Consider the following 26,028-nt stretch of genomic DNA (forward strand, 5'->3'; position numbering starts at 1 on the left):
GGCTCCGCTAACAATCTGCGTTGTATGCGGTCGTCTGCAATGCCACATACGAGCCTATCTCGTAGCATTTCGGTCAGTCTGTCCCCATAATCACAATGTTGTGCCAGTTCCCTCAACACTGCGACATACTCCATTACCGTTTCATTAGCCATTCTAGTCCTCGAATTTAACTTGAACCTCTGGACTATTGCACTCGGCTTCGGGTTATAATGTGACTGAAGTAAACTCGTCAACTCTGTGAACGATTTGTCCCCCGGTTTATCCGGACTCAATAAGTTCCTCATCAGACTGTACGTCTTACTGCCCACCGAGCTTAGCAATATGGCTCGCTTCCGACCCGCTTCCATTATCTGGTTTGCCTCAAAAAAATGTTCCAACACTTCGCAATACTCCTCCCAGGTCTGTGTCTGACAGTCGTATGCAACTAGTGACCCCAACATGGAACCAGACATCACTCCAGTAGGCCCCTTCTCTTCGTCATCCGACATGAATTGCAGCTCACCAGTTTACTCGCAGCGGACTCGGAGGCATCCCATCTCGTCATCGCCCATATGTTATATCGTGGTAAGGAAGGAGACCACACGGTTTATAGAGTTGTAAGGCCTTTCTTTATTAAGAGCCTCCAGGTGCGCACCCATGCTTCTTCACACAACTTCTGCAAGTCATCTACTACACAGAACCAACAGGTTACCAGAGAATATAGAACCAACAGTACATGCTGAATTCCCCACAGCGCCCCTACAGTACAACAACCACATTACCAGCCCGAATACTACATAAATCTGGAGTTTAACCATGCATACACTGCACATCAGTAAGCAGCTTAACACTGTATCACAACTGCTTAATAACAGGCATCTTTTGTTGAAGTATCACAACTGCTTAATAACAGGCATCGTTTGTTAAAGTTGTTAAGAAATCATTCATTATCCAGGCCAATAAGGCCTCATCTAAACAAACCTTGGTGACATAACATTACTCACTGCAATACAGTTCCAGTTCTACCTTCATCAACAGCTCAAGTAAGTCACCCTGGCCATGCCTACACCTATAACAACCCCCGAGGCTGTAGCCACACATGTTAATGTATTAGTAATAGATGACTCTATAGTTAGACAGACTGATGCTCTACTCACCAGGCTGCTCAGGGACAGGGTCAAAGTCAACTGTGTCTCTGCTGCAAGGATTGAGGATGTGACCTAAGCCATTATCCTTACATCCCTTCATCGAAAGTATGAGCATCTTTTGTTGTTGCCCACTCCCGGGTGAATAACCTTAATTTGGGGGAAATACAGAGTGATATAACTGAGCTCTATATGTATGTGTCTAAAGTAGGTAATAGATCTGACTTGGGCAGAAGTTTGCTTTATCCAAAAATTATCAAATCAAATAAACCTGAAATAAAAGTGCTCAACACTAAATGACTCAAAAAACTGTTAAAAAGAGCACCTTGGAAGAAAACCAAGCTGCAGAGTGAAATCCTTTTTACATGTGTATTTGGGGTCTATATTATAACATCGAATTTTATAAAGTTTGAATGTTATAATATCGAACCAGTTTTGTCGAACACTGAAAACAGCGAAGGTGCAGGACACCGAATTCTTTCCCAGGGAAAGAATTCGGTGGGCCATTGCTGTGGCTTCGCTTTTTTCAGCGTTTGATATGTTGGAATGTTACGGGTCGGGTTCAGGTAAGTGTGTGATTGTGTGTAGGTTAGAGGGCGGGTTAGGTGAGTTAGTGTTAGGGAGCGGGTCAGGTAAGTGTGCAGTTGTGTGTAGGTTAGGGTTAGGGCGTGGGTGAGGTGAGTGTGCGATAGTGACGGACCTTAGGGTTAGGGTTGGGTTAAGGTAAGTGGATAGCTAGTAGTGTATGTAAAGTTTAGTTTAGGTTTAGGTGTAGAATTTTAAGTGTATGTGTGTGGATTGCTGTTTTTTGTGTGTGTTTGTGTTGTGTGTATGTTTCTCGGACTAGCATTTTTTTCCCTGGGAAAAAAATCGCTATTCTGACTGTTTGATGTTTGTGGATTTCGGTGTTTAGGGTTCGATATTATAACATTCGATGTTTACGAACTTCGATGTTATAATATAGACCTGTGTATTTGTCTGCCGTTTATCATGCTTACTGTGGATTAATTAAAAGGATTTCACTCTGTAGCTTGGTTTTCTTGCAAGGTGCTCTTTTTAACAGTTTTTTTATTCAAAAATGATGCCAGAATTTTAAACAAAAAAATAATTTAATTCAACAAATAGCTTATAAACAGCTGTCATTCCAGGGGGGGGTTCAATTTGTGGCAGCATGGGGGGTGACAACTGATAGGCTGAACTGCTTTGCTAGGGATGGCTTTAACCTCTCTCACATATTAGCTAAGACCTTTTATGCCCCCATAATGCCTTTTTTTAGGCAAAATTAATTTGTTAAAAATTTCAGTCTAGCCAATTCTAATCTGCCCTACATTATAGTGTTTCTACTTAGTGCTAGGAGTCTGAACAATAAATTACATGATTTAGAGGTCTTCCTGATGTTTTAACACATTCATATATGTGTTGTTATAAAAACTTGCTTTTGCTTTTCTGATAATACTCCCTTTATAACAGAGTACAGCACCTGTCACTGTTTTAGACTATCTGTAGGTGATGGTGGATTATTTTTTTTATCTGCTCAAATATTAACTAGTGTCAAATACTTCAGGACTGTGAATTCAAGATTAGAACCGTAAGTAGGTTGGGGTGACTGGGGTGGCTGCCACACTGGCACAAGCTGTGAGGAGGCATGATCAGCAGGTGCTGATAAGCGAATGAGTGCAATACCGGCATTCATCTAGGAAGTTGAGAGGATATTGTGGCTACAACTGTAACAAGCACCTTGCTACAGTTGAAACAAGCAGCTTGCTAAAATGTACAGGCTACAGAAGACGTTTTCTTTTATGGTCCTGTACTTTGGGAAGTTTGGACTGAGGGGTGTGCCAGTCTGGGAAGTGCCTGGTGTGCCACATGATCTAATTACAGCTCAGTTCAAGCTCTTTGACGTTTTGGTCATATTTAATAAAGCCAATTACCACAAGACTGCCATTTATAGATCCCTTTGAAGTCACCTGAGGACCACAGTAGGTACTTTGACAAGTTAGATTCTCCAGCTATCAAAGCAATACCCTAATTGTATACAGCATCACTTTTTTGTCTGTCACCCGGGAGGAAATCTTACACATTTACCATAAATAAAGCAAGTATTTAAAATAGCACTCATTGTGAATCCAAACACTAGTAATCCAATAAGTCACAGAAATCACAATCCCAGTGGTAAAAGTAGACACAATACATAATTTAGAGCATCCAATGAAGTTCTGTAGGTTCATTATCATGATCATCCCCCTTTTTTCTACATGGGATCAGGATGTCATTATAACTGTCACCACCTCTCTCTCTTTCTCTCTATTCCATGCTACTCTCCAACCTTCTTTGACACTCATGCCTGACTGTTGCAAGTTTTCTTTCACATAATCCTTCTAGTTCTTTGCTGAACACCCTCATTTCCACTTGCCTTCTTCCTGTCTATCCCAAATCTTCTTCACCAGATTGTCTTCTGCTTTTCTGCACATGTGCATGAACCACCATAATTTCTTCTCTTTGAACTTTTCTGAAACTGTGACTACTTTGGCTTATGCTCTTTTGTCCTCATTTCTTCATCTGTCCCACAGTGTGCATCCTACCATCCTTTTCAGGCACTTCATCTCCATCTCTAGCTTCCTCAACTACAATGCCTTTACTGCTGAGGTTTCTCTACTATCCAGTAGTACTGGTTGCACCACTGTTTTGTACACCTTACTTTTTAGCTTTTTTTGGCATGCTTTTGTCATGTACTACACCTGACACTCTGTACTGCAGCCTCTCTGATTCTAGATTTAATCTCCGCATTTAGACTTTCCTTCTCCTCAACCACTCTTCCCAGATACTTGGGGCTGTTAACTTGTTCCACAAGTTTCCCTTCTACCTCAATTCTCAGCTTCTTCTGATTCCCCCATTTGTTACCATTACAGCTGTCTTTTCTATACTCAGTTTCATCCTATGTACCTACAGTTTTGCATTCCATTCTCCTATACTTTGTTGAAGTCCTTGCTCAGAGTCTGCCTGTAATGCCACATCATCTGCAAATGTGTTGATCTGTCCCCTCTGACCTGTTTGCTAATGTAATTGAACACCAGTTTGAACAGCAGTGGGCTCAGATCTGAACTCTGATGCAAACCCACTCCCACTGGGAACCCCTATATGAGACAGAACACTGTTTGTACTTGAGTCACTGGGTCCTTGTACATAGCTTACACTAAATCTAACAATGTTTCTGGGATTTCAAAACACCACAGGACTACCCAAATCAGCTTTCTTGGGACCATGTCCTGTAGATTATGAGGATGAAAGTACTAAATTAAAGTTAATTAATACATTTGCATTTTCATTGGTTGAGCAGTGCAGACTCTCACCATTGGGGCTGTGACTGTGGTAACTTACTAGTTTACACCCCGTTTTTCTGTGATTTTGTTAATGCCAGTTCCCTAGATCAAATTTTCCAAGTTCTCATGAGAGACAGAGACATAAACTTTAATTTTTCCTTAAATGTAGCCTTTGCTTGCACATCTGCTAATATTATCCCCTCCTTGATCAAATCAGACCACCAGACTGTCATCTTTTCTCTTGGAATTAGTACCAATTTGCCCACAAATTCAACTACAGTCAAGGACTACTCCAGAGTCGAACTTATATATCTACCTGAGGGCCATAAGAATTTCAAAAATGCTTTGTTCCTTGCAAATGTGATTTCTAAATCCTCTATCTTTATCCTTCAGTTTTACAACCTTCTGACCTAATGTATCAATAAGTCAGTACTATTACACATAGGTTCCCTATTAGAAGGCCGAAGACGCATTCTTTCGAATGCGTCTTGGTCGAACTCAAAAGCCTGAAATGGTAACATATCGAAGCGGCTTTTAAGCAAATTCTTTCCCTGGGAAAGAATTTGCTTGGCCACTTCATTACTTTGCTGTTTTTGGCACTGTAGTGCGGTCTCGGAGTTGGTATATTTAAGTAGGGGTGTGTGTGGGGGGCAAAGCCCCCCACTTAATGTAATGTTTAATGTATGTTTTTTTTTTTGTTGGAACAGTGATTTTTTTTTTTTCCCTAGGAAAAAAATCACTGTTCTGACAGTTCGAATGTAAGCAAAATATCGAAGCAGCTTTTAAGCGAATTCTTTCCCTGGGAAAGAATTTGCTTGGGCATTTCATTACGTTGCTGTTTTTGGCACTTTAGTGCGGTCTCTGAGTTGGTATATTTAAGTAGGGGGGTGTGTGGGGGGGCAAAGCCCCCCACTTAATGTAATGTTTAATGTATGTTTTTGTTTTTTGTTGGATCAGTGATTTTTTTTTTCCCTAGGAAAAAAATCACTGTTCTGACAGTTCGAATGTAAGCATTCGCTTACATAGGGTCTATTTGTGGGTGTTCTTTCTATGCTTTTAAAGTGATGTTTCTGTGTTCTGCTCAGGTGGCATAATCTTGATAGAGGCCTGTTGTGTAGGCTGGAAGTTTTGTTTGTGTTTCTGGCAGCCATTTTCTGCTGATTGTCTTCATTATTGAGAGTAACAAGGCCTCCTGATCTTCTGTAGTACGAGTGATTGGGTAATCACAGGGGCTGAGGAGTAATCTGATCTTCCCAACTCTTCCATTCTTACTGCTATATAAACCCTGTGTCTTATAAAGGCTTTGCTTGTATTGTCAGGCTCTAGATTGCATTGCATAAGTGGAAATTCATTAAGATTCTAAGAGCAGGCTAAGTTATTTCTTACACTTATTTCACTGAATTCCACTTCTGAAACGCTTATAATTGTGCTATACAGTTGATCTACTATATTTTTGCACTGTTATAAAGCTTTTTTTTATTGTTTCACTGCATTTATGTGCTGTTTTAAACTGTTTTAACATTACTTAACTGTAAACTGCTTTTTCATACTGAGATCTGTATTTTCTGTTTGTGATTGCTTTATCCGAACCTTTATGTGCATTTTTGTCTGTTAAAAGCATTCTCTAGTCTGCTCCTTGATCTGTTTAAAACTTTCATTTAGTGGCTACAGCTAGGACCACCCACCCACCCTAGTGTTGTGTGTTTTTATACTTGGTGGCTTTGCAGATGCCCGCCCATACTGTATATTTGATCTGTGACACTCCTCCCAGTCTAGTGTCATTAGTTCACTCAATCTGATAGAGAATATTTGTGAAGGCCAACCCACTCAGATTTTTAATGTTGAATTAACTTCTGTTCCAGCTTTCTTCATTTCCACTTTTGGAAAAAAAAATTCTAAGCTTGCTTCCCCCCTTTGCTGTGGCAGGTCAGATATGGGTTTGCTGTGTCCAGGATTGTTTGTGAGCTCCTAAGCACCCCCCCCCCACTTAACTGGGGTTAAACTATTCCTGGTGCCATAAAGTCTGTTTTTCAAAATTTCCCTTGCAACTAGCCATCTTTTTAGTTTTAGCACTCATCTGTTTCTTTGATCTCAGCACTTGTTCAGAACTCATTGTAAGCACTAAATAAGTTACAAATTACTACAGCACTCAACTTTCCTCACTTGTCTAGAGGAAAACAGTTTTTAGTACTTAATAAATAAGCACCTATTCAGGCATGTCTAAAGGTCAGCTCCCGGTGTTTTCTCCTGTCTACCTGATGAATCTGGGCATCTTGAGACAATGCAGCAATTGCCTCATGTATACAGACAACCCTCTCCTCCTACCACCCAACACTAGGACCTGTGAGAGATGCACTTATATAGTCAAACTGGAAGCAAAGCTCTCTTTAGCAAAGACAGGCCTAGACAGTCAAGAGGAGAAGGTAAACACTTGCACCGCACCACACTCATCACATAGTCCCTCAAAACCTACACCACCAAAACACACACACAGAACCACAAAACACACAGCTACATTCGCGGAGGCTCTCTGTACTAATCTGCCCAAACAACAGAGACCTCCAAAGCAGAAATGCAAGGAACCTCCGCCTCCCAACACAACCCAAATGACACATAGTCCACATACTAAGTGTGCCACTCAACTACAGCCCATAAGGCATAACGTACCCAACACTCTAGTCATTGGTGACTCTGTAGTCAGGCACACTGATGTTCCACTCACCAGACTAAACAAGGAAAAAGTTACTGTCAGGTGCCAGGATCCACCACATAACGCACGCACTCAGGTCACTAGACAACAAGTACAAATATGACTCTGTCATTGTCCATGTTGGTGTGAATGACCTGAGACATACCTCCCTGGACTACATGAAAAGAGACATGGAAGAGCTCTTTGATCTTGTAGCCCAGGCCGGTATGACACTAGCCCTGAGTAGCATCCTGCCATCACCCAGAATGACACCACAGTACAAGGACAAAATGATTGACTTTAACAATTGGCTAAGCTTCTGGTGTCATTCTAAGGGAATCCAGTATCTGTCTGCCTGGGATGACAGGATCGACAGACCACGCTGCTTTGCCAGAGATGGCCTGCACCTGTCGCCCTTGGGATTCCGGATACTGGAAAAGGCTCTTGCCACCACTTTAGTGCCTTTTTTAGGCAAGGTTCAAATGACAAATTCACCACCGTAACAGGTACAAGCAAGCAAAATCTGAGGGTAATGCTACTCAACGCTAGAAGTCAAAACCTCAAAATGCACTCACTCAAGGCACTCCTTAAAATGGAGAACATTGACATCTGTGCAGTGACAGAGACCTGGTTCAAAGCTCCAGAGAGCACCCCTGCATTACCAGGCTATAATTCATACCACACCTTTCGGCCACCAAACCCGGACCAAAATACTAAAGGTGGAGGCGTGTCCATATTCATTAAGGATCTCCACACCTCCAAGCTAGTTGCTCAGCATAATGCATCCGAGATTATCCAAGTTCAACTAACTCTGGGCAAAACTGCAATTCAGATTGTAGCTTGCTACAGACCCCCCACCATGCCCCAGGATTCCCACTCCTCTTTTCTTGATACACTGGAAAATATTAAGGTACAACCCAACACTCTAATAATGGGTGATTTCAACTACCCTACCATTAACTGGGAAAACTACTCATGTACCACCTCTTTTGCTCAATGTTTTCTGGAAATCATCAATTCCAATGCTTTGGATCAACTTATCCACACCCCCACCAGAGGCAGCAATATCCTAGACCTGGTCATCACCAACATGGGTGACCGGTGTTCCACACCAGAGGTCAGCTCCTCGTTGGTCAGATCTGACCACAAGCTAATCACCCTAGACATCCACATCCTGCTCCCACCCCCCCTTTAGGAAAACAACCGTAAAAAATTTCTCCAAAGCCAACTTCACACTTCTTAAGACAGAAGTGGCAAACTTCATGACACCCATGCAGATAGACAATAGAGGTACGACTGCTGAATGCTACACAAATGCACTTTATAAGCACTTACACGAGTGCATGGATCGTGCTATCCCTAACAGAACCAAGACACTATCTTCCAAAAAAAGGAAGCCAATCTGGTGGTCTTCTGACATAAACAAACTCTACAACAGAAGAAAGAAACCGTTGCAAAAAAGAGTAAAATCCCACGATTGGAGGAGCTCCCTGGTCAGCCTCAGTAAGAAGCTGTGATCCCTCATAAAATCCTCCAAAGCTAGTTATGAAAACAAAATTGCCACTGACTCTAAAGACAACCACAAAGCATTCTATAGCTATGTTAAAAATCTCAATGGCAACACTCAGATCTGCTCTGAGTTACAGCACAATGACACTAAATATACAGAACCAACTGATATTGCCAACATTTTGGCAGATAGGTTCAGTGCTAACTTTACCCCCCCTCTCACCCCCTAAAGGGCCCATCTTTATACTGGACGAATGCAAAGTTCCTGTAATCACGGCTGCACAGGTAAAAACTTCACTCTCCAAAGCCAAGAACATAGCATCCATGGGACCTGACAACATCCCAGGCTGCCTTCTACATGAACTACAGAATGAACTGGCACCCCACCTAAGTACCATGTTCATTCATAGCCTCACCTCAGGCTTTGTGCCCATTGAATGGCACACAGCGACAGTTATCCCACTCCACAAAGGGGGGGCCACAACAGACCCTGGGAACTACTGCCCCATTAGCCTGACGAGCCTCGTTTGCAAGGCCATGGAACGTATCATCATGGAACTCATAAACAAAGACATTGGAGATCTCCAAACCCTGGACCCCACACAGTTTGGGTTTGTAAAAGGCATATCATGTCTCCTAAACCTGATAGACTTCTTTGAAGTAGTCACCAAGGCCATGGATGAGGGTAAGGTGGTTCACACAGTCTATCTAGATCTCGCCAAGGCGTTCAACACCATCCCCCACTCTGGAATTATAGATAAACTCGCTAAACTAGGTATAAATCCCTATGTCACAAGATGGGTTGCCAACTGGCTTACTGAAAGAACACCACTGTGAAAGTAGCAGACTCCAAATCAGACTTCAGACCAGTGACAAGTGGAGTACCACAGGGTTCAGTCCTGGGTCCTCTCCTGTTTGGTATCTACTTCTCTGAAGTACAGGCTAACACAGAAGGTCTTTGGCTAACTAAATTTGCAGATGACTGCAAACTAGGAGCCATAACTTAATTTGGTTGACTTTTTTGAGAGTGTGACTGATGTCATTGATGGGGGTCATTATGTACATGCTGTTTGTCTTGGTCTTACTGAAGTTTATCATCTGACTGGTTCCCATGCAGGCAATGTTACTAAACTTACAAGCATAAATATTAATCCCTGTATTACTTGATGGTTTGTTAATTGGCTCTTTGATCATGTACTCCTAACAATGTGGATATCCTACAAAAGGACCTCACTGAGACAGATGCCTGGTGTCAAAGACATAGTCTCAAGCTCAATGCCAAAAAGTGCATTGTCATCCCCTTTGGCAAAAATTCTGTACCCATGAACTACCACATAGGCAGTAGTCTACTTAACACTGAAAGTGTGATAAGAGACCTTGGGACACAGGTGGACAGTAGTCTCTCCTTTGATAATCACATCGCCAAAGTAGTCAGGAAATCCTTCTACGTGGCACACCTCATCATAAAAGGTTTCTCATCCAGAAAAAAAGAGGTCATTGTTCCCCTCTACTCATCACTCTTTAGACCCATTATAGAGTACAATGCCCCTTTTGGTATGTACCTCACAAGACATCTACAACAATTGGAAAGGCCGCAAAAATGCGTCACAAAGAGGATTACTGGTCTCAAACAGATGTCTTACGCAGACCGTCTCAAAAAACTCCAGCTTTACTCCGTTGCATATCACCTATTCTGAGGCGATCTCTGCCTAACATATAAAGCTATGTCAAACCCAGAGCTGTTGGACATGCTCCACTTAAAGAAATCCCAATCCCTCTGAGCTACATGCTCTAGGGACCTAAACCTTGTCACCACAATAAACAGAACATGCTGGAGGGATAGATTCCTGTCCCAGAGACTTCCCATACTCTGGAACAGACTACCTATGTCAAACAGAGCTCCTCATTAGCACTCTTCAAGAAAAATCTTGATGATTGGATGGGTAATAGGAAATTCACCCCGGGGATCACTTCTGTGGTTCTGCTTGACAGGTGCACAGGAAAATAATTTTCTTGGGTGGCAAAAGCCAGGGTACATTTTTGGCTAGGCTTGTATAGGCCCTAGGGCCAATAGCCTAGTACCTACCTATGAACCTATGAACCTATGATTAATCACCATTCGCTTTTTATATGTATAATGGGAAGTTCAGGGATAAGCTCCTATGGTGGACCTCTCTGAAAAGCTTTCTAATAAGAGGAGAACATTACATATCTTGTATGAGAAATATCATCATCAGTCAGAAGGAGGAGGAGTATAAGCAGGGCTGCACTCATTTTGAACACATCATTAACAAGTGTAAAAGTGAATAAGAACTGAAGTTTGTTAACTCTTTGAAGGATAATCACAAGTTTTTTTTTGTTTCAACTACATTAGGAGTATTAAAAACAATGCTCAGTACTACAGCAAACTCAGAGAACTACACTGTCTTTTTTGAAGTCAGTGCCCTAGCAGATGTCATGGCTGGCAGATTTAGCTCTGACAATTCCCCTCCCTCATACCCCATTGTTCACTATCTTGATAATTTTAACACTTTTTCATTATCACTATGGACCAGATCTTGGAAGCTATTGCAAAACAGTTCTATGGGCCTGGACAATGTACAAAGCTGTCTTCTTGTTAGCATAAAGTACATTATTTGCTAAACTCCTACTTTATTATTCTTTTTTCTTTTTAAAATCAGCCTCGCCAGAAAGAATGTTCCAGAGCTCTGGAGAATAACAGAAGTGTTGTCTTTACATAAGGGCAGAACTGTAACTGACCCTGGAAATAATTATTGCATTAGCTTCACTAGTGTTATGTGTAAAATCCTAGAGAAGATCTTAGTCACTTAACTGCAAATTGGCAACCTAAAAGCATTCATTCCTAGTCAGTACCGATTACAAAGGTTAGGTCTTGTTTGCTTAATTTGGTTGACTTTTTTGAGAGTGTGACTGATGTCATTGATGGGGGTCATTATGTACATGCTGTTTGTCTTGGCCTTACTGAAGTTTATCATCTGACTGGTTCCCATGCAGGCAATGTTACTAAACTTACAAGCATAAATATTAATCCCTGTATTACTTGATGGTTTGTTAATTGGCTCTTTGATCATGTACTCAGGGTAAGAGTTGGTGGTACAGACCCATCTAATAAAATTGTCACTATTAAGAGTCCTTCAGGGCCTTGTGCTGGGTCCAGTTCATTTTGGCACCTCTCCATTGATGTGAAGACAGACGTTTAATGTTTGTGGTTAATCAAGTTTAAGGATTACTGCAAATAGGTGGCATTATTATTTCCCCCACAGACTTATATTTCCGGTGAAGTGTAAGATAAAGTAAGCACTCAGTGTTCTCACTATGGGCTTAAAATTATTGCAAAAATGTACTGTAGTTGCATTTAGGAGAAAAAGTATTTTTCCCTAATTACCACATAAATGATACTCCACTTAAAGTCAATACAGTCCTTAGAGAGTTAGGCCATTTAATCAAGTATCAGTTATAGTAAGGATATTTTTTTTCATTCTTCGCTTAATTAACAAAGATATATCCTATAGCCTCAAGATTCAAAAAAGGCCTTAGTTGCCCTACATTTCTGTCTTACTAGATCAATCATTAAAGATTATGCTATGATTGGTATTTATCTTTCCATACATGTATCCCAGCTTGAAAGATCTCAATGTTTCCTAACCAAAAGGATCAAAGAGCTAGGGTCCCTTAGCTATCAATGTAGATTAAAAAAGTCTTTTACTTTTTTTTTTTTTTGTTATTATTTTTGTCTACAGATTATTGCATAGGGATCTCTGAATTGCCATTTGGGCTATGAAAAGCTGTTTTACTAGGTCTTGCATTTTTGTATGTCTCAGTTCTTGTTCCATTTTTATATTTATTTATTTTATTTTATTTGACATGTGTTTATCGGGAAAGTCTGACTGGGCCAGGAAGTACCCATTTTCAGCAGAGGCTGGGGAGAAAAGCTCCACAATCATAATCTTTCAAAAATCAAGTACAGACATTTTTGTATCATATTACACTACAAGGCATCAAGTACAGATATCTGAAATCACAAAGTATCACGTTACACTAAAAATCATAAAAATGAAAAAAATGTAATGAGAATAAAATATCGAACGTATGTTTCATAGTAAAGTGCAATGAAAAACAACATGAGTTAGAAAAACCATGTGAGGAAAAACTCAGTAGTCATGTTACTTGTTACATAGAGTAGTATGTGATAGATGAGACCTGAGACAATTATAATAAGATATTTTAAAGTAATATAAAGGATTATATGATTAGAGACAGTCAGAGGAGATTGAGAGATGTCTTAGTATGAGAGATGGTTTTCATATTATGGTTATAGAAGAAAGAATGATGGAGAGACAGAGATTATAAGAAGAGTGTAGCTTATCTGAGTAGGGAGGAATGAGAAAGGGGTAGCAGAAAGATCTGCAGAGATGAAGTGGATAAGGTAAGTTACTGGGAAAAACAAGAGAAAGGAGTGGAGTAGGAGACTGGAGAGGGTTGTAAAGTGTGATTTAGGATGAAGATTACTTCAGCCAGGATTGGCACAGGAGCAGGTCCAAGATTCTCGAAAGTATTCTTTTAGGGAGCATTTAAAGGTGGGTAGATTAGAAATAGTTCTGGTGGTTAGAGATAAGAAGTTCCATTTTTTTCACTACTGAGCATGCATATAAGTTTTGTCCAGGGGATTTATTTGGTTTATTTATGGCGAGAAGTTCTTTGTCATCTGAACTAAGAGTTGTTTTTGGAAAATATATGTTGATTAAATGCGTAAGAGCTGGGCAGGTTAATGGTTTGTGTATGATTTTATGTACTGTTATAAGCTGAATGTAGGAGAGCTGGAGGGGGAGTTCCAGCTATGGGTATGCATAACTTTACAGTGATGGGTAGAGGAGGATGAATTAGTAGCAAATTTGGAAATTTTGTTATAGCAGCTTTCAAGTTTGTTTTTTATGGAGGATTGTAAATTGGTTAGAACTGGTGCTCCACAGAGTAGGGAGGGCAGAAGGTAAGTTTTGGTTAGAGTAATTCTTGTGCGTGTGCTCAGAAAATGTTTTGTGTCTATAAAGTATGCCTAGTTTTTGATGAGTTTTCTTGATATTGCTTTGGATGTGGAGGTCAAATTTAAGATTGTCATCTATTATGACTCCTAATAGTTTGGTATGGTGGACTAATTCAATTTCAGTGTCATTTGGTGAGAAGATTTTGAAATATGCTCTATTAGGAGTGCAAGTTTCTGGAGTTAAGAGGAGGAGTTTGTTTTTTGGGTGGTTATATAGGAGTTGTAATGTTGTAACCCAGGTTTCAATGGAGATGACAGCTTGTTGAATGATTTCTTGGAGGTTAGTTAAAGTGTTTGAAGAGGAGATGATGGTAGAGTCATTAGCATATTGAATCACGGTGCCTTCACAAGAAGATGAATATAGGATATTGATAAAAATATTGAACAGTAGAGGGCCAAGGATGGATCCTTTTATGACTCCTGTGGAAGTGGGAAGGTATGCAGAGATGGATCCTTGCCATTTTAGAGCTTGTTGCTTGTTGGCAATGTAGCTAGAGAGCCATCAAATAGATGAAGATGATAGACCCAGGGTGGATATCTGATTGAGGAGTTTACTGTGATATAACATGCCAAATGCTTTTGATAGATCTAGAAATACTGCAGATACATGTTTATTAGAATTGTGAGCTTTATAGACTGTGTCTATAAATGATAGTAATATAGTGGAGCTGGAGGTGCTGTGGTCTGGCCGAAACCCATGTTGGGTATTGGCGATTAGCTTATTTTGTAAGAGATAGTGGAGAAATTGTTGATGTATACATCTTTCAAGGATTTGACAAAGTGGAGACATGATGGCTATGGGACAGAAACTTGTAATGTCAGTGGAATTACCTCCTTTATGTAAAGGGATAATATGGGCCATATTCCACAAGTTAGGGACACAGGAGTCTGTTATTGCTCTATTAATAAGAATGCTGATTGGGTATGCTATTGCATCTGCAGGTATTCTGCGGGGAAAGGTTGTTAGCTGAAGAGGAACAAGGTTTTAATGAAAGTAAAAGCTTTTTAATGAGAGTTATAAGTCTGGTTGAAAGGTAAAGCAGGTGTAGTTGTCTGTATGTGCATTGGATAAGTTACATATTTTAACTTAGATGACTATAAACTAGTCAAGAATGTCCCTTTGGAATATGCTGTTCTCTTATTCAGTGAACCACCAATCTTTCAGATGCCTTTCTTCAATGTTTTACTTAAAATGCCTAGAGTATAACTGCTGACATTACAACATTTTAATGGTATATGTGTCAGAAAATTGAAAACTCTGGATTCAGAAATTTGAGGTACATCTCACTATGGTGGTGTTGCAGAAAAAATATAGAAAACCCAGTGATCTTCATTCTTTTGTATTGCAGGAGATAAAGCAGTTGAAGCAGTTAATATTTTTAATGTTAAAGAGGTGCACTGAGACAGGATTTCAGTTTTCAGTGACAAGTTTCAAGCTGAATGTGGGCTAAAGAATAAGTTGCTGTCTAGAGAGTATGTGCATTTCACAGGAAATCAAGGGTTTAAGAGTCAAATGAATTTTACATGACTGATTTGAAATGTAGAGTACAAGAATGTGAGTTTGATAGAGTACAGAATATTCTAATGGAGATAGTATTGTAAGTAAAGTTAAACATTTGTTAAAAAGGTGCAGATAATTAAGAAAAGCCGACTTAACATTCAGTAAAATACTTGGTGTGTGTACAATGAGAAAACGTTTAAGCGTATAACTTAAAGGTACGACTCAGGTATTGGAATTCTGTTTAATTAAAGTTGTAGGTGGAAATCAAAACAAAACAAACCAAAGTGTAAAACTATTAAAATAATAAAAAATAAACATAGAAACAGTAGTGATTGCATATTATCTAAGATGGGACATGGTAATAAAAAAGCTGGCAGTAATTACACCCAGTGTACACATTGTGGATATAGGCATGATAAAGCACATTGCAAAGGTATTAATTAAGTCTGTAGATTGTACGGGATTGTTATTATTTCACAAAAATGTATGCAGAAATAAAGTGTGAAAGCAAAATCCACATGTACTAATAACAAATGACCAGCTTTCTACAGAAATATTTATTGTTATTGTCAAGATGCATATTGCAAGTGTAGTACAAACCACAGTCAACACCAATGATAAATATTTGTCAGAAATTTTGATGATTAAAGGTATGAGTGCTTCATTAAAGTTTGATACTATTACAGAATGTATTATATTGACTGAGTTTATATTCAAGGCAATGATTATGTTTAATACATTTTGCAAGTCTCCATTTTCTTTTTTGAGATATTGAGATCATGAATGAAAGGCTTTAGTGATAGATATTGTAAAAAAGTAAAGTTGTCTTTTTTATAGTTGCGTGATATTTTTGAACTAATATGTGATACAAAGCCTGCAAAGTAGGCAAAAAGAAATATGCTGCAAACAAGTGTGATTAGCGTAGGAAAAATGTGTTTGCATGACAACAAGATATGCTGTGGGCTTAAAATATTAGTAGCAGATGGCTATGATAACAGAGGCTTGCTGAAACAGCATGATAAGCTAAATACATGCAAAGACTCAATTGACAGAATGGATCTAACAAAGGAAAATAGCTAACAGTGCAAAACTAGTCTTCTTAGAAACTGATAAGGAAACAGAAAACTGGTGAGGTCCACAATATTCTTAAAAATTGATTAAGTAACAACAAGTGGTGTGGTCCACAGTAAAGCCACAGATATGCCAAAAAAGTTTCAAGAGGATTTAAACTTACATTGTATAAAAGGGACTGAAAAACAACTGGTTAAATAAGGACAGTTGATTATGAACTGAGAGTCATTCGAAAAAGTGCAGTGTATCTGTCAGTGATGCATGTTATAAAGAAAATGTTAACATCTCGACAGTAGTGTTTGGTCGGCCGTATTAATAAATATTATATTAAGTACGTATACAGTTGTACAGTGTCTTAGTCTGTTCTATGTTATTTTAACATTTAGTACAGATTTTGCTTAGCTGTGAGTACAAGTACAAAAAGAGAGATTAATGTTTCATGTAGTGACTTGGAAAAGTATTTAAAACAATCCCATTTTTAGCAGGATAGTTCCTGTAAATCACTATGTATGATTAAGAGAATTCGATCTGCTGTATGTTATAAATCTGCTACAGTTTACATTGAAAGAAAAACAAACAATTTCTCTCTTTTTTTTAATTTCTGGAAATGGTTTGGGTTACAAATACTGTAACAGTAATGGACCTGATTCCTAAGTTAGGGTACTGTTAAAGTTTACGAAGTTAGTATTGCTTCAATCACATATGTTTGCCAGTATTGCTTGTGATGATGTGAGGTAGTGCCAGCTGTGCCAGAGATAGTAGGGCAGTTATCTGTAACATATGCCAGCATAGCTAGCTGGAGTTTTAAAAAGAATTATATGTCATTTGAATATCAAATTGATTTGTACAGATACTTGCGTTAAAATGTATTTGTAAAGTTGCTGGTGTTAAAAAAATGTATCAACAGTGGGCCCTGCTGGATAGAAAAGAAATATACACATATGTCAGACTGTATTGTTGTAACTGATAAAATCTATATATTTTAACACAGGATACTGAAAGGAATGTTGCAGTAATTCTTTAACTTTTGAAATCTGACTTTTAAAATGTAACATTCCCTTTGTAATTTGTGCTATACACATTGCCATTTCAGAATGCTTATTCTCTTAATTTTTACCCCAAGATGTTTCTTCTGCTGGTTGCCCAAGCTCATTGAAGCTGTGTTCCAGGTGCCTAGCCAAACTCTATGCTACTTGAATCTGTTCCAGTTATTGACAGTCCTGTTTCTTAGGACTTGATTCCAGAATGTAATCTCTGTACCCTTGGCTGACCACCTGTACACAATTATATTCATCCTATTGCCCATTTTGCTTGATTTTATTGGCAGTATCTACATCCAATTCCTCACTTGATCCCTGTTAAATTTCTTGCATTTTTTGAGTGTCTGCAACAAAGGATAGTATAGATTCTCTCCACGTCTCTTCCAAAAGGCTTCAGATATATATTTTTGATCCAGCCACACATTCCTTCCTTTTAGCATTTCTTCCCATAATAAAACAAAAATGAAGCATGGGAGCTGAACCACTGGAACTGCTCACTTTATTGTAAAACAAACATTAAGCACTTTTGTCCTATTAAATGGACTTCATCAGAATAAAATCAACAGAACTAAACCAATATATAGACAAATAGCCCCCCCCACACAAATGTAATTCCATAACAGTTAATAAAAAAAGCATATATGTACTGAATAATAAAATCAATTAGTTAATTAATAACATCAATAACCTTAAAAAACAATCAGATGACAAACAAAAATATAATTCAAGCACATTTCCCATAAAGGAAAAAGATGCTGCAAGAATTAAACCTAGGTTATAATAAAATGAGGGATTATTTACTTATAAGCAACAAACTGAAAGTACTTCCGACATAGCAAATCAAAACCAAGAAAATCTAAAGGTATTACAGCTCAATGCTAGGAGCCTAAACAAACAAATCCACTCCCCGGATATCTTTTTACCCTAGAGAATGCTTATGTATGTGTGGTCTCTGAGACGTGGTGTAAAGCCGCAGACAGCACACCAACAGTGCAGGGTTATGATGTCCTCTACACATTTAGACTAGTTATGTCACAGGCAGGGACTAAAAGTGGAGGTGTCTATTTACATAAAAAATAAATATACTTCAAAGCTAGTCAAACAGGACAATGCACTTGAACTGCTCCATGTTCAAATCACCATAGGTAAAATCCAATACCACTTCCTTGCAAGCTATAGGTCCCCCTCTATGATCCAGGAAACCCATACCATGTATTTAAACTTATTAGAAATACTAACCATCCAACCCAATACCATATTCATGGGTGACTTTAATTATCCTAGTATTAACTGGGAATCCTATATGACATCAAGCATACATGCATAGAGATTCATGGATTTTGTAAATACAAACTCCCTAGACCAGATAGTCAATACACCAACCAGGGGTGCAACCATACTGGACCTGGTCCTCACTAATATGGGAGACTGCTGCACATCCCCTACTGTAATGCCTTCACTGGTAAGGTCAGACCACAAAATAGTCTCCTTTGAAGTAAAAATAAAACCTGGTCCCTCAGCTAAACCGGGAATATTCAGGAACTATTCTAAGGCTAACCTCCTGCTATTAAGTGACAACCTGGTAAAATTTCAAGCCCCTATAATCCCTGAGAATATTTCTGCCTATGCAGAGCTGTTCACAGAAACCCAGGACAAGCATGTTAATAGCTGCATAAAGGCAGCTGTACCCACCAGGAAGAAGTACAAAAGTAACTAAAAAAACAAGCCACCCTGGTGGAATCACAAAATCAGTCAGCTGTATAACAGGTGGAAGAAACTCGTGGAAAAAATTAGAAGGTGCAGCACCCAGCAGGATAAAAGCACTCTCATTAAACTCAACATACAACTCAGAGCACAAATAAAGTCTACCAAAGCCAAATTTGAGGTAAGTTTGGCCTCCCAGGCCAAGGACAACCACAAAGCATTGTTTAGCTATGTCTGCAACCTCAAAGGCAATACACAATTGTGTGCAGAGGTCATTGTAAATGGAGCCACCTATACTGAGCCAGAATATATAGCAAACCTCCTGGCTGATAAATTCAACTCCAACTTTACTCCTCTCTCCCCCTTAACCTTCCCTCAGGAAATATCATCAAATATAACTCCCCCTACTATCACTAGGGGACAGGTCCTTAATGTTCTCTCTAAGACCAAAAACACTGCATCAGTGGGCCCAGACAATATCCCAGGATGCCTTTTAAATACCATGAAACATGACCTATCAGGGCCTCTGGAATTACTATTTAACTGTAGCCTCCAAACAGACTTCGTGCCTCATGAATGAAGAAAGGCAACAGTCATCCCTCTGCACAAAGGAGGGCCATCTAAGACCCTGGAAACTACAGACCCATAAGTCTCAATAGTCTTATATGGAAAGCCATGGAAAAAGTTATCATGGAGATGATCAATAGAGATATAGTAAACCTCCAGACACTGGACCCAACCCAGTTTGGTTTCGTCAAGGGCAGATCATGCCTGCTCAGTCTGGTGGACTTCTTTGAGAAGGTCACCAAAGCAATGGATGAGGGCAAAATCATTCACACTGCCTACCTTGACCTGGCCAAGGCATTTGACACAAAACCCCACTAGAGCATTGTTGACAAACTCAAGAGGTTAGGTACAAACCCATATGTTACCCACTAGATAGCCAACTGGTTCACAGACAGGGCCTAGGAAGTTAGAAATGGAGAGTCCACCTCTACAAAGAGGCCAGTCACAAGTGGAGTCCCTCAGGGATCAGTCCTTGGACTGCTCCTTTTTGGCATTTACTTCTCAGAAGCCAAGGCCAATGTATTTGGTCTCTGGCTGACTAAATTTGCAGATGATTGCAAGTTAGGAGCTGTCATTGAATCTCACACAAATGTTCTCCAGGAGGGGCTGATAGACAACTGGTCTCAGAGTCATGGACTAAAACTAAATGCCAAGAAATGCATAATAGTATCCTTTGGGAAGTCATCTATCCCTGGTAACTATCACATTGACAACATACCCCTTAGAGGTGACCCAGTAGTCAAGGACATAGGGACACACATAGATAGCAATATAACCTTTGATCATCATGTGTCTACAGTGGTGAGGAAATCATTCTGTGTTGCACAACTTATAAACAAAGTTATGGCATCTAAGTCCAAGGAAGTCATTGTTCCACTGTATTCAGCATTCATCTGACCTATCACTGAGTGCAATACCCCCTTTGGTATGTACCTAACCAGGCATTTCCAACAACTGGATCATCCACAGAGGTTCCTCACTAAAGAATAGGGTTCCTATCAGTTCGTCGAAAGTTCAGCAGTTCGAACACCATATGTTCGAACAGTGAAGTTCAAAAACTGATTATTGTGAATCTGCAGAACACTGAATTCTTTCCCAGAGAAAGAATTCAGTGGGCCATTTTTGTGGCCTCATGATTTTCAGCACTGTGGTGGAAAGTTACGGGTCGGGTTCAGGTAAGTCTGTGATTGTGCGGACGTTAGAGTTAGAGTGCAGGTTAGGTGAGTTAGGGTTAGGGCACTGGTGAGGTGGGTGTGCGATAGTGACAGACTTTAGGGTACATATGTGATAGGTGAGTTAAGGTTAGGGTGCGGGTGAGGTGGGTGTGCGATAGTGACAGACTTTAGGGTTAGGGCAGGATAGGTGAGTTAGGGTTAGGGCACGGGTCAGGTGAGTGTGCAATAGTGACGGACCTTAGGGTTAGGGTTTGGGTTAAGGTAAGTGGATAGATAGCAGTGTATGTACAGTTTAGTGTAGGGTTAGATGTAGGATTTTAAGTGTATGTGTGTGGATTGCTGTTTTTTTGGTGTGCTTGTGTTGTGTGTGTGTGTGTGTTTCTTGGAACAGAGATTTTTTTTCCCTGGGAAAAAAAATCACTGTTCTAAGCCTTCGATGGTTTTGCACTTCGAGGTTAGAAGCTCAAACATATGGTGTTCGAACTTCTGCCATTTCGTCGAAGTGATATAGTCACAAAAAAATACAGGGCATAAGTAATATGTCCTATACAGACTGCCTCAAGCCCCTATCTCTGTATTCTGTCTCCTACAGGCTTTTGAGGGGAGATATATGCCTGGCATACAGGGCATTGTCAGACCTCACTCTGATGGACCTCCTGCATAGCCACAAAACAAACAGTACTAGAATTACCCATTCTAAAGGCTTAAACCTTTGCCTGTGATATAAATAGGACCTGCCGGAGAGATAGGTATGTATCCCAGAGACTACTCCATCTATGGAACAGGCTCCCAATCCATGTTTAGCAGAGTTCCTCCCTAATCCAATTCAAGTGCAACTTGGACAATTAGATGGGAACCCAGAAATTCATTTCTGGTTTGGCACCTATGTTTCTGATGCAAACAGGTAACCTGTAAATGGTTCATCTCCCAGGCCCATGCTTACACTTATCACGGGTATCAGAACTTGTCAGAGGTTTGGGATGCATGGCTAGGCTTAAAAAGGCCTTTGTAGTCGTTAGCCTAGTAAACATTTATGAACCTAAATATCTCTCTTTAAATGTATATAAAGATGTATAAAAAGAATACCTGCAGGGTAAAACTTTGATGAAAATGGCCTAAGCCCAAAGATGTTACTCAAATTGGACTTTAAAATTTAAAGTGACAGTGCCAACCCCAACCATAACAAGCTCATACTAAAAACCAAGTAGGCAAATCAAAATATAATCGGTAACAGGCTAGCCATACTAAATACCTGGTAGATGGGAAATAAGAGTAAATAACAAGAAATCTAAATGTAGAAAGAAAAATAGTGAACATAACAAACCTTGACTGAAGCAAAAACTATTGTTATAATGAAAGACACCATTGAAAAATAAATCATAAAATAATTATTTTACATATAAGGTGATGCTCTTAACCAAAGGATACTGCTAATAGAAACCATGCCGTTCAAACCCAACCATTTGTAGAATTAAGTTTTAGTTGCCAGCTTAACTCCTTAAGTTCCAACAAATCCTTCCAGGGGCTACCCCTTCTATCAAAAACAATACCATCAATAATATAAAATTTAAATCTGTGAGAGCTCTTAGACATAATATGCTTATAAAGTGCATTATACAAATCCTTCCTGTTGATATCATTCATATGTAGGTACATTTTTAACCTCAACTGTTTCTCAGTTTTCTGCTATAAAAACTAGAGCACTCTTGACATTGTGCCACATAAACAACGCCTGCACTTGAAAAATTGTATCTTTGGCTCAATTTAACTTTGTCATGCCATCAATAAAAAATGAAGAGCCCTCCAAAATGTGGCACAGCTGGTTACAGAGTCCACATTTCCTATTACTGTAACTAGCATGGGTAGACTTCACTCTTTCTATAATGGGCTTAAAATAAACATCCTTTTTTATAGACAAAATTTGGGAGGAACCCAGCACCTGAAACTATTCTCCCAGAATTGAAAAACAATGTTCCAATTTTTTTTGCTATCACTGATTTGATGTCAAAAAAATCAAGGTTTAAATAAGAATCAAAGATGTGTTGTAACTGTCTGTAGCTGTTCATTGAACATTCTTACAAGTGGTGAGGTTCCTTTTCCTTATCAAGAGGTGAAAGGTCAGCTGTTCACACTTGATTTTGACCTCATCAAAAATTGCATTAATAAAACTGGATGGGTATCCATGTACCTCAAACATCTTCTTAAGTTTAACACTGTCTTGTGAAAAAGTTTCCTGCTGTGAAATCATTCACTTAAGTCTGACCATTTGGACCTTTACCAGCACTTTCTTTTGTTGTAAAGGATGCCAACTAGTAAAGTGTAACAAAGAATTTGAATAGGATGGCTTCCTATAAATGTTACATTTGAAGCAGTGACCTTCCCTATTTTTAGAAATTGTTACATCCAAGTAATTCATGTAATCAGAAGAAAAATTCATAGTAAAACTAAGAAAATTGGTGGTGTCATTCAAATAAACAAAAAAAAATTAATTTAACTTCTCAAAGCCACCCGTTCAAAGAAATTATGATATCATCTAGGTAACTGCCATAAAGTGACACAGATACTTAAAAGAGGATGAAAAACAAAGTTATGTTTCTATTCATTCAGCCATTATAAGATTGCCAAATATCGGGGGTCAAGCAGTCACCATGGTCACTCCTGTTTGTTGTCTAAATAGTTGCACTTCAAAAAATGTGAAATTGTTATCTAAGACCATTTCTATCAAATCCCTCAGCAGCTTAATCATTGCATGGTCAAAATTGTTATTTCTACATAAAAAATCATTAAACTACTCAAGACCTGTATCACGAGGGATGATGGAAAACGGGTCCTTAACATCAATAGTGATAAAAATAATATCATCACTATAAATATGATTTGAAATTATTTAAAAAAAATCCCATGAGTCTTTATACAGGTGCACAATGTTATCACCCATCTCCTCGAGTTGATAATCAATAAATTGAGCTATAGTGAAAGTTTTAGAAAATTTTGTGTCCATAATACACAATAGGGTGCAAAGGTAGGTCAACCAAATTATTGTGCACCTTTGGAATCCTAAAAATAGTATGGGTTTTTGGATTGATGACCTCTAAAAATCAAAATCTCTCTGAGAAATACAATCTTGTGCAAAGAAATTATGTAACATCCTCATTCAACATTATCATTAGTTCCCTGATTCCCCATTTGTGCCCTTTTAATAAATCCAAATTTGTTCTTCTAGAGATTTCAAGTAAATTGCAAAAAGCAGAGGTGAGAGTGGGTATCCCTGTCTTGTACTCCTAGTTAACTGAATTGCCTCCAACAAACTCACTCTAATTTTGACCTGTGCAGTTGCCCTACAGTATATTGCTTTCAGCAGTTTCAACCAACTGATCAGGAAACTCTAACTTCAGAATTATATCAAACAAGAAATTCTACTCCACTCTATCAAAGGCTTTCTCTGTATCCAGTCCAGTAACAGATATCTGCTTTCCTCTCCTGTTAGCATCATGGATAACCATCAGTGTTTGTAATATAATATCAAAGGATCTTCTTCATCCTCTGAATACATGATGGATTATTCTAGGGAGTACTTTCACCAATCTGATGGCCAGAATAGTCATAAAGACTTAATAATTACATTTTAAAATTGGAAAGGGTGTAAGAACCTGATTCCCTCAAAGCCCTACCCTATTTGGAAATGACCACTATTAAGTCATCTTTCCATATATTGGATATTTCTTTTTTTTTTTTTTTCAAAAATAGGGTTCATTAATCTCTCCCACAACTTTAAGTATCCCACAAGCTTCAACACCTCAATGGGATTCCATCTGGTGATTGTCCCAGTGATTGTTTAGTTATTGCATATGTAACCTCATCCTCAGAAATATTTGCCTGCAGCCCCTCTCTCCACTGCTCTCCCATTTTCAGCAAAGCAATTCCCCTCAAAAACCTTACTGCTACTTCTCCTAAACCTTCTTCATCAGTCTCCAACCGAAACTGATACAACTTGTTACTGATCCCCCCAGCTACTTTGTTATGCACCCTCTGTCCTCCCCTACTGCTTCCTTCTATGAACACATAGCTACCAGCTATGTAATGCTAGGCCCATCTGTGATCTTGGACTTGTAGTTCATATACTATCCCATCTGTGATCCTGGGTATGTAGTTCACAGAGCTGAGAGAACTAACTTTGGCTGAAATATCTTGTTACACAGCTTCACATGTTTAAGTTTATAGCCTTTCTGATTAGCTTTCTCCCTGAGCTCCACTCCTATAACTTGCTCCGAGCTGCACTCACCCTGGGTGTTTGAATCAAGAATGAACAGTGTGGTAAGCCCTGAACACTGAGAAAAGATCTGCATTGATTTTGTCATCCTCCAGGCATTCCAAACAATGTTTTTTAACAAAAAGTGAATTTAAAAAGCTGCAATGAGCACCCCTGTAGAACTTGCTCTATAGCAGCTCATTTGCACATGAGCTTTTTCTCTGTTAAGAGGCCTTGGTAAAAAATTAAATGGACCACAATGTTCTATATTCTGGCTGCAGTAATCTGCACTAAGTGCAATTAAGATACTCTGAGATGCAGTAAACTGCATCTAGGCAAAGAAAACAAAATTTCAGTTGTCTACTTAAATTGACAATGGCTTCTAATGGTACTCATAGCAGTGTGGAAAGAACAGCGTGTCCCAGATGACTGGAGAAAAAACATACTTGTGCCAGTGTACAAGATCAAAGGGAACATCCACAGCTGTTGGCAGTACAGAGGCATCAAACTCCTATCACACTGCATGAAAGTTCTGGAGAGGGTGAGTGATAAATGGATATGCAGGGTGGTAGAATGTAAGATGGGAAATGAGCAGTTCGGATTTAGACCAGGATGCAGCAAAGATGACCTGATGTTTGCAGTGAGACAGATAGTAGAGAAGAAGCTAGAGATGAGGAAAGAGTCCAGCTGGGCATTCCTAGACTTGGAGAAAGCATATGGCAAGGTCCCAAGAAAGATGATATGGGCAGTACTGCAGTGGTTCAAAGTCCCAGGAACACTTGTAGAATTCATGCTGACTATGTACAAAGAACTAATGACTCAAGTACGAACAGTGTTCAGTCTCACAGAGGGGTTCCCACTGGGAATGGTTGCACACCAGGGTTCAGCTCTGAGCCCACTGTTGTTCATACTGGTGATGGACTGCATTAGTAAACAGATCAGAGGGGACAGATAGACAAAGTTGCTGTATGCATACAATGTGGCATAACAGGCAGACTCTGAGTAAAAACTTCAGCA

Source organism: Protopterus annectens, chromosome 6.part0 (genome assembly GCF_019279795.1).
Source record: "Protopterus annectens isolate FY-2018-M chromosome 6.part0, PAN1.0, whole genome shotgun sequence".
Lineage (NCBI taxonomy): Eukaryota > Metazoa > Chordata > Ceratodontiformes > Protopteridae > Protopterus > Protopterus annectens.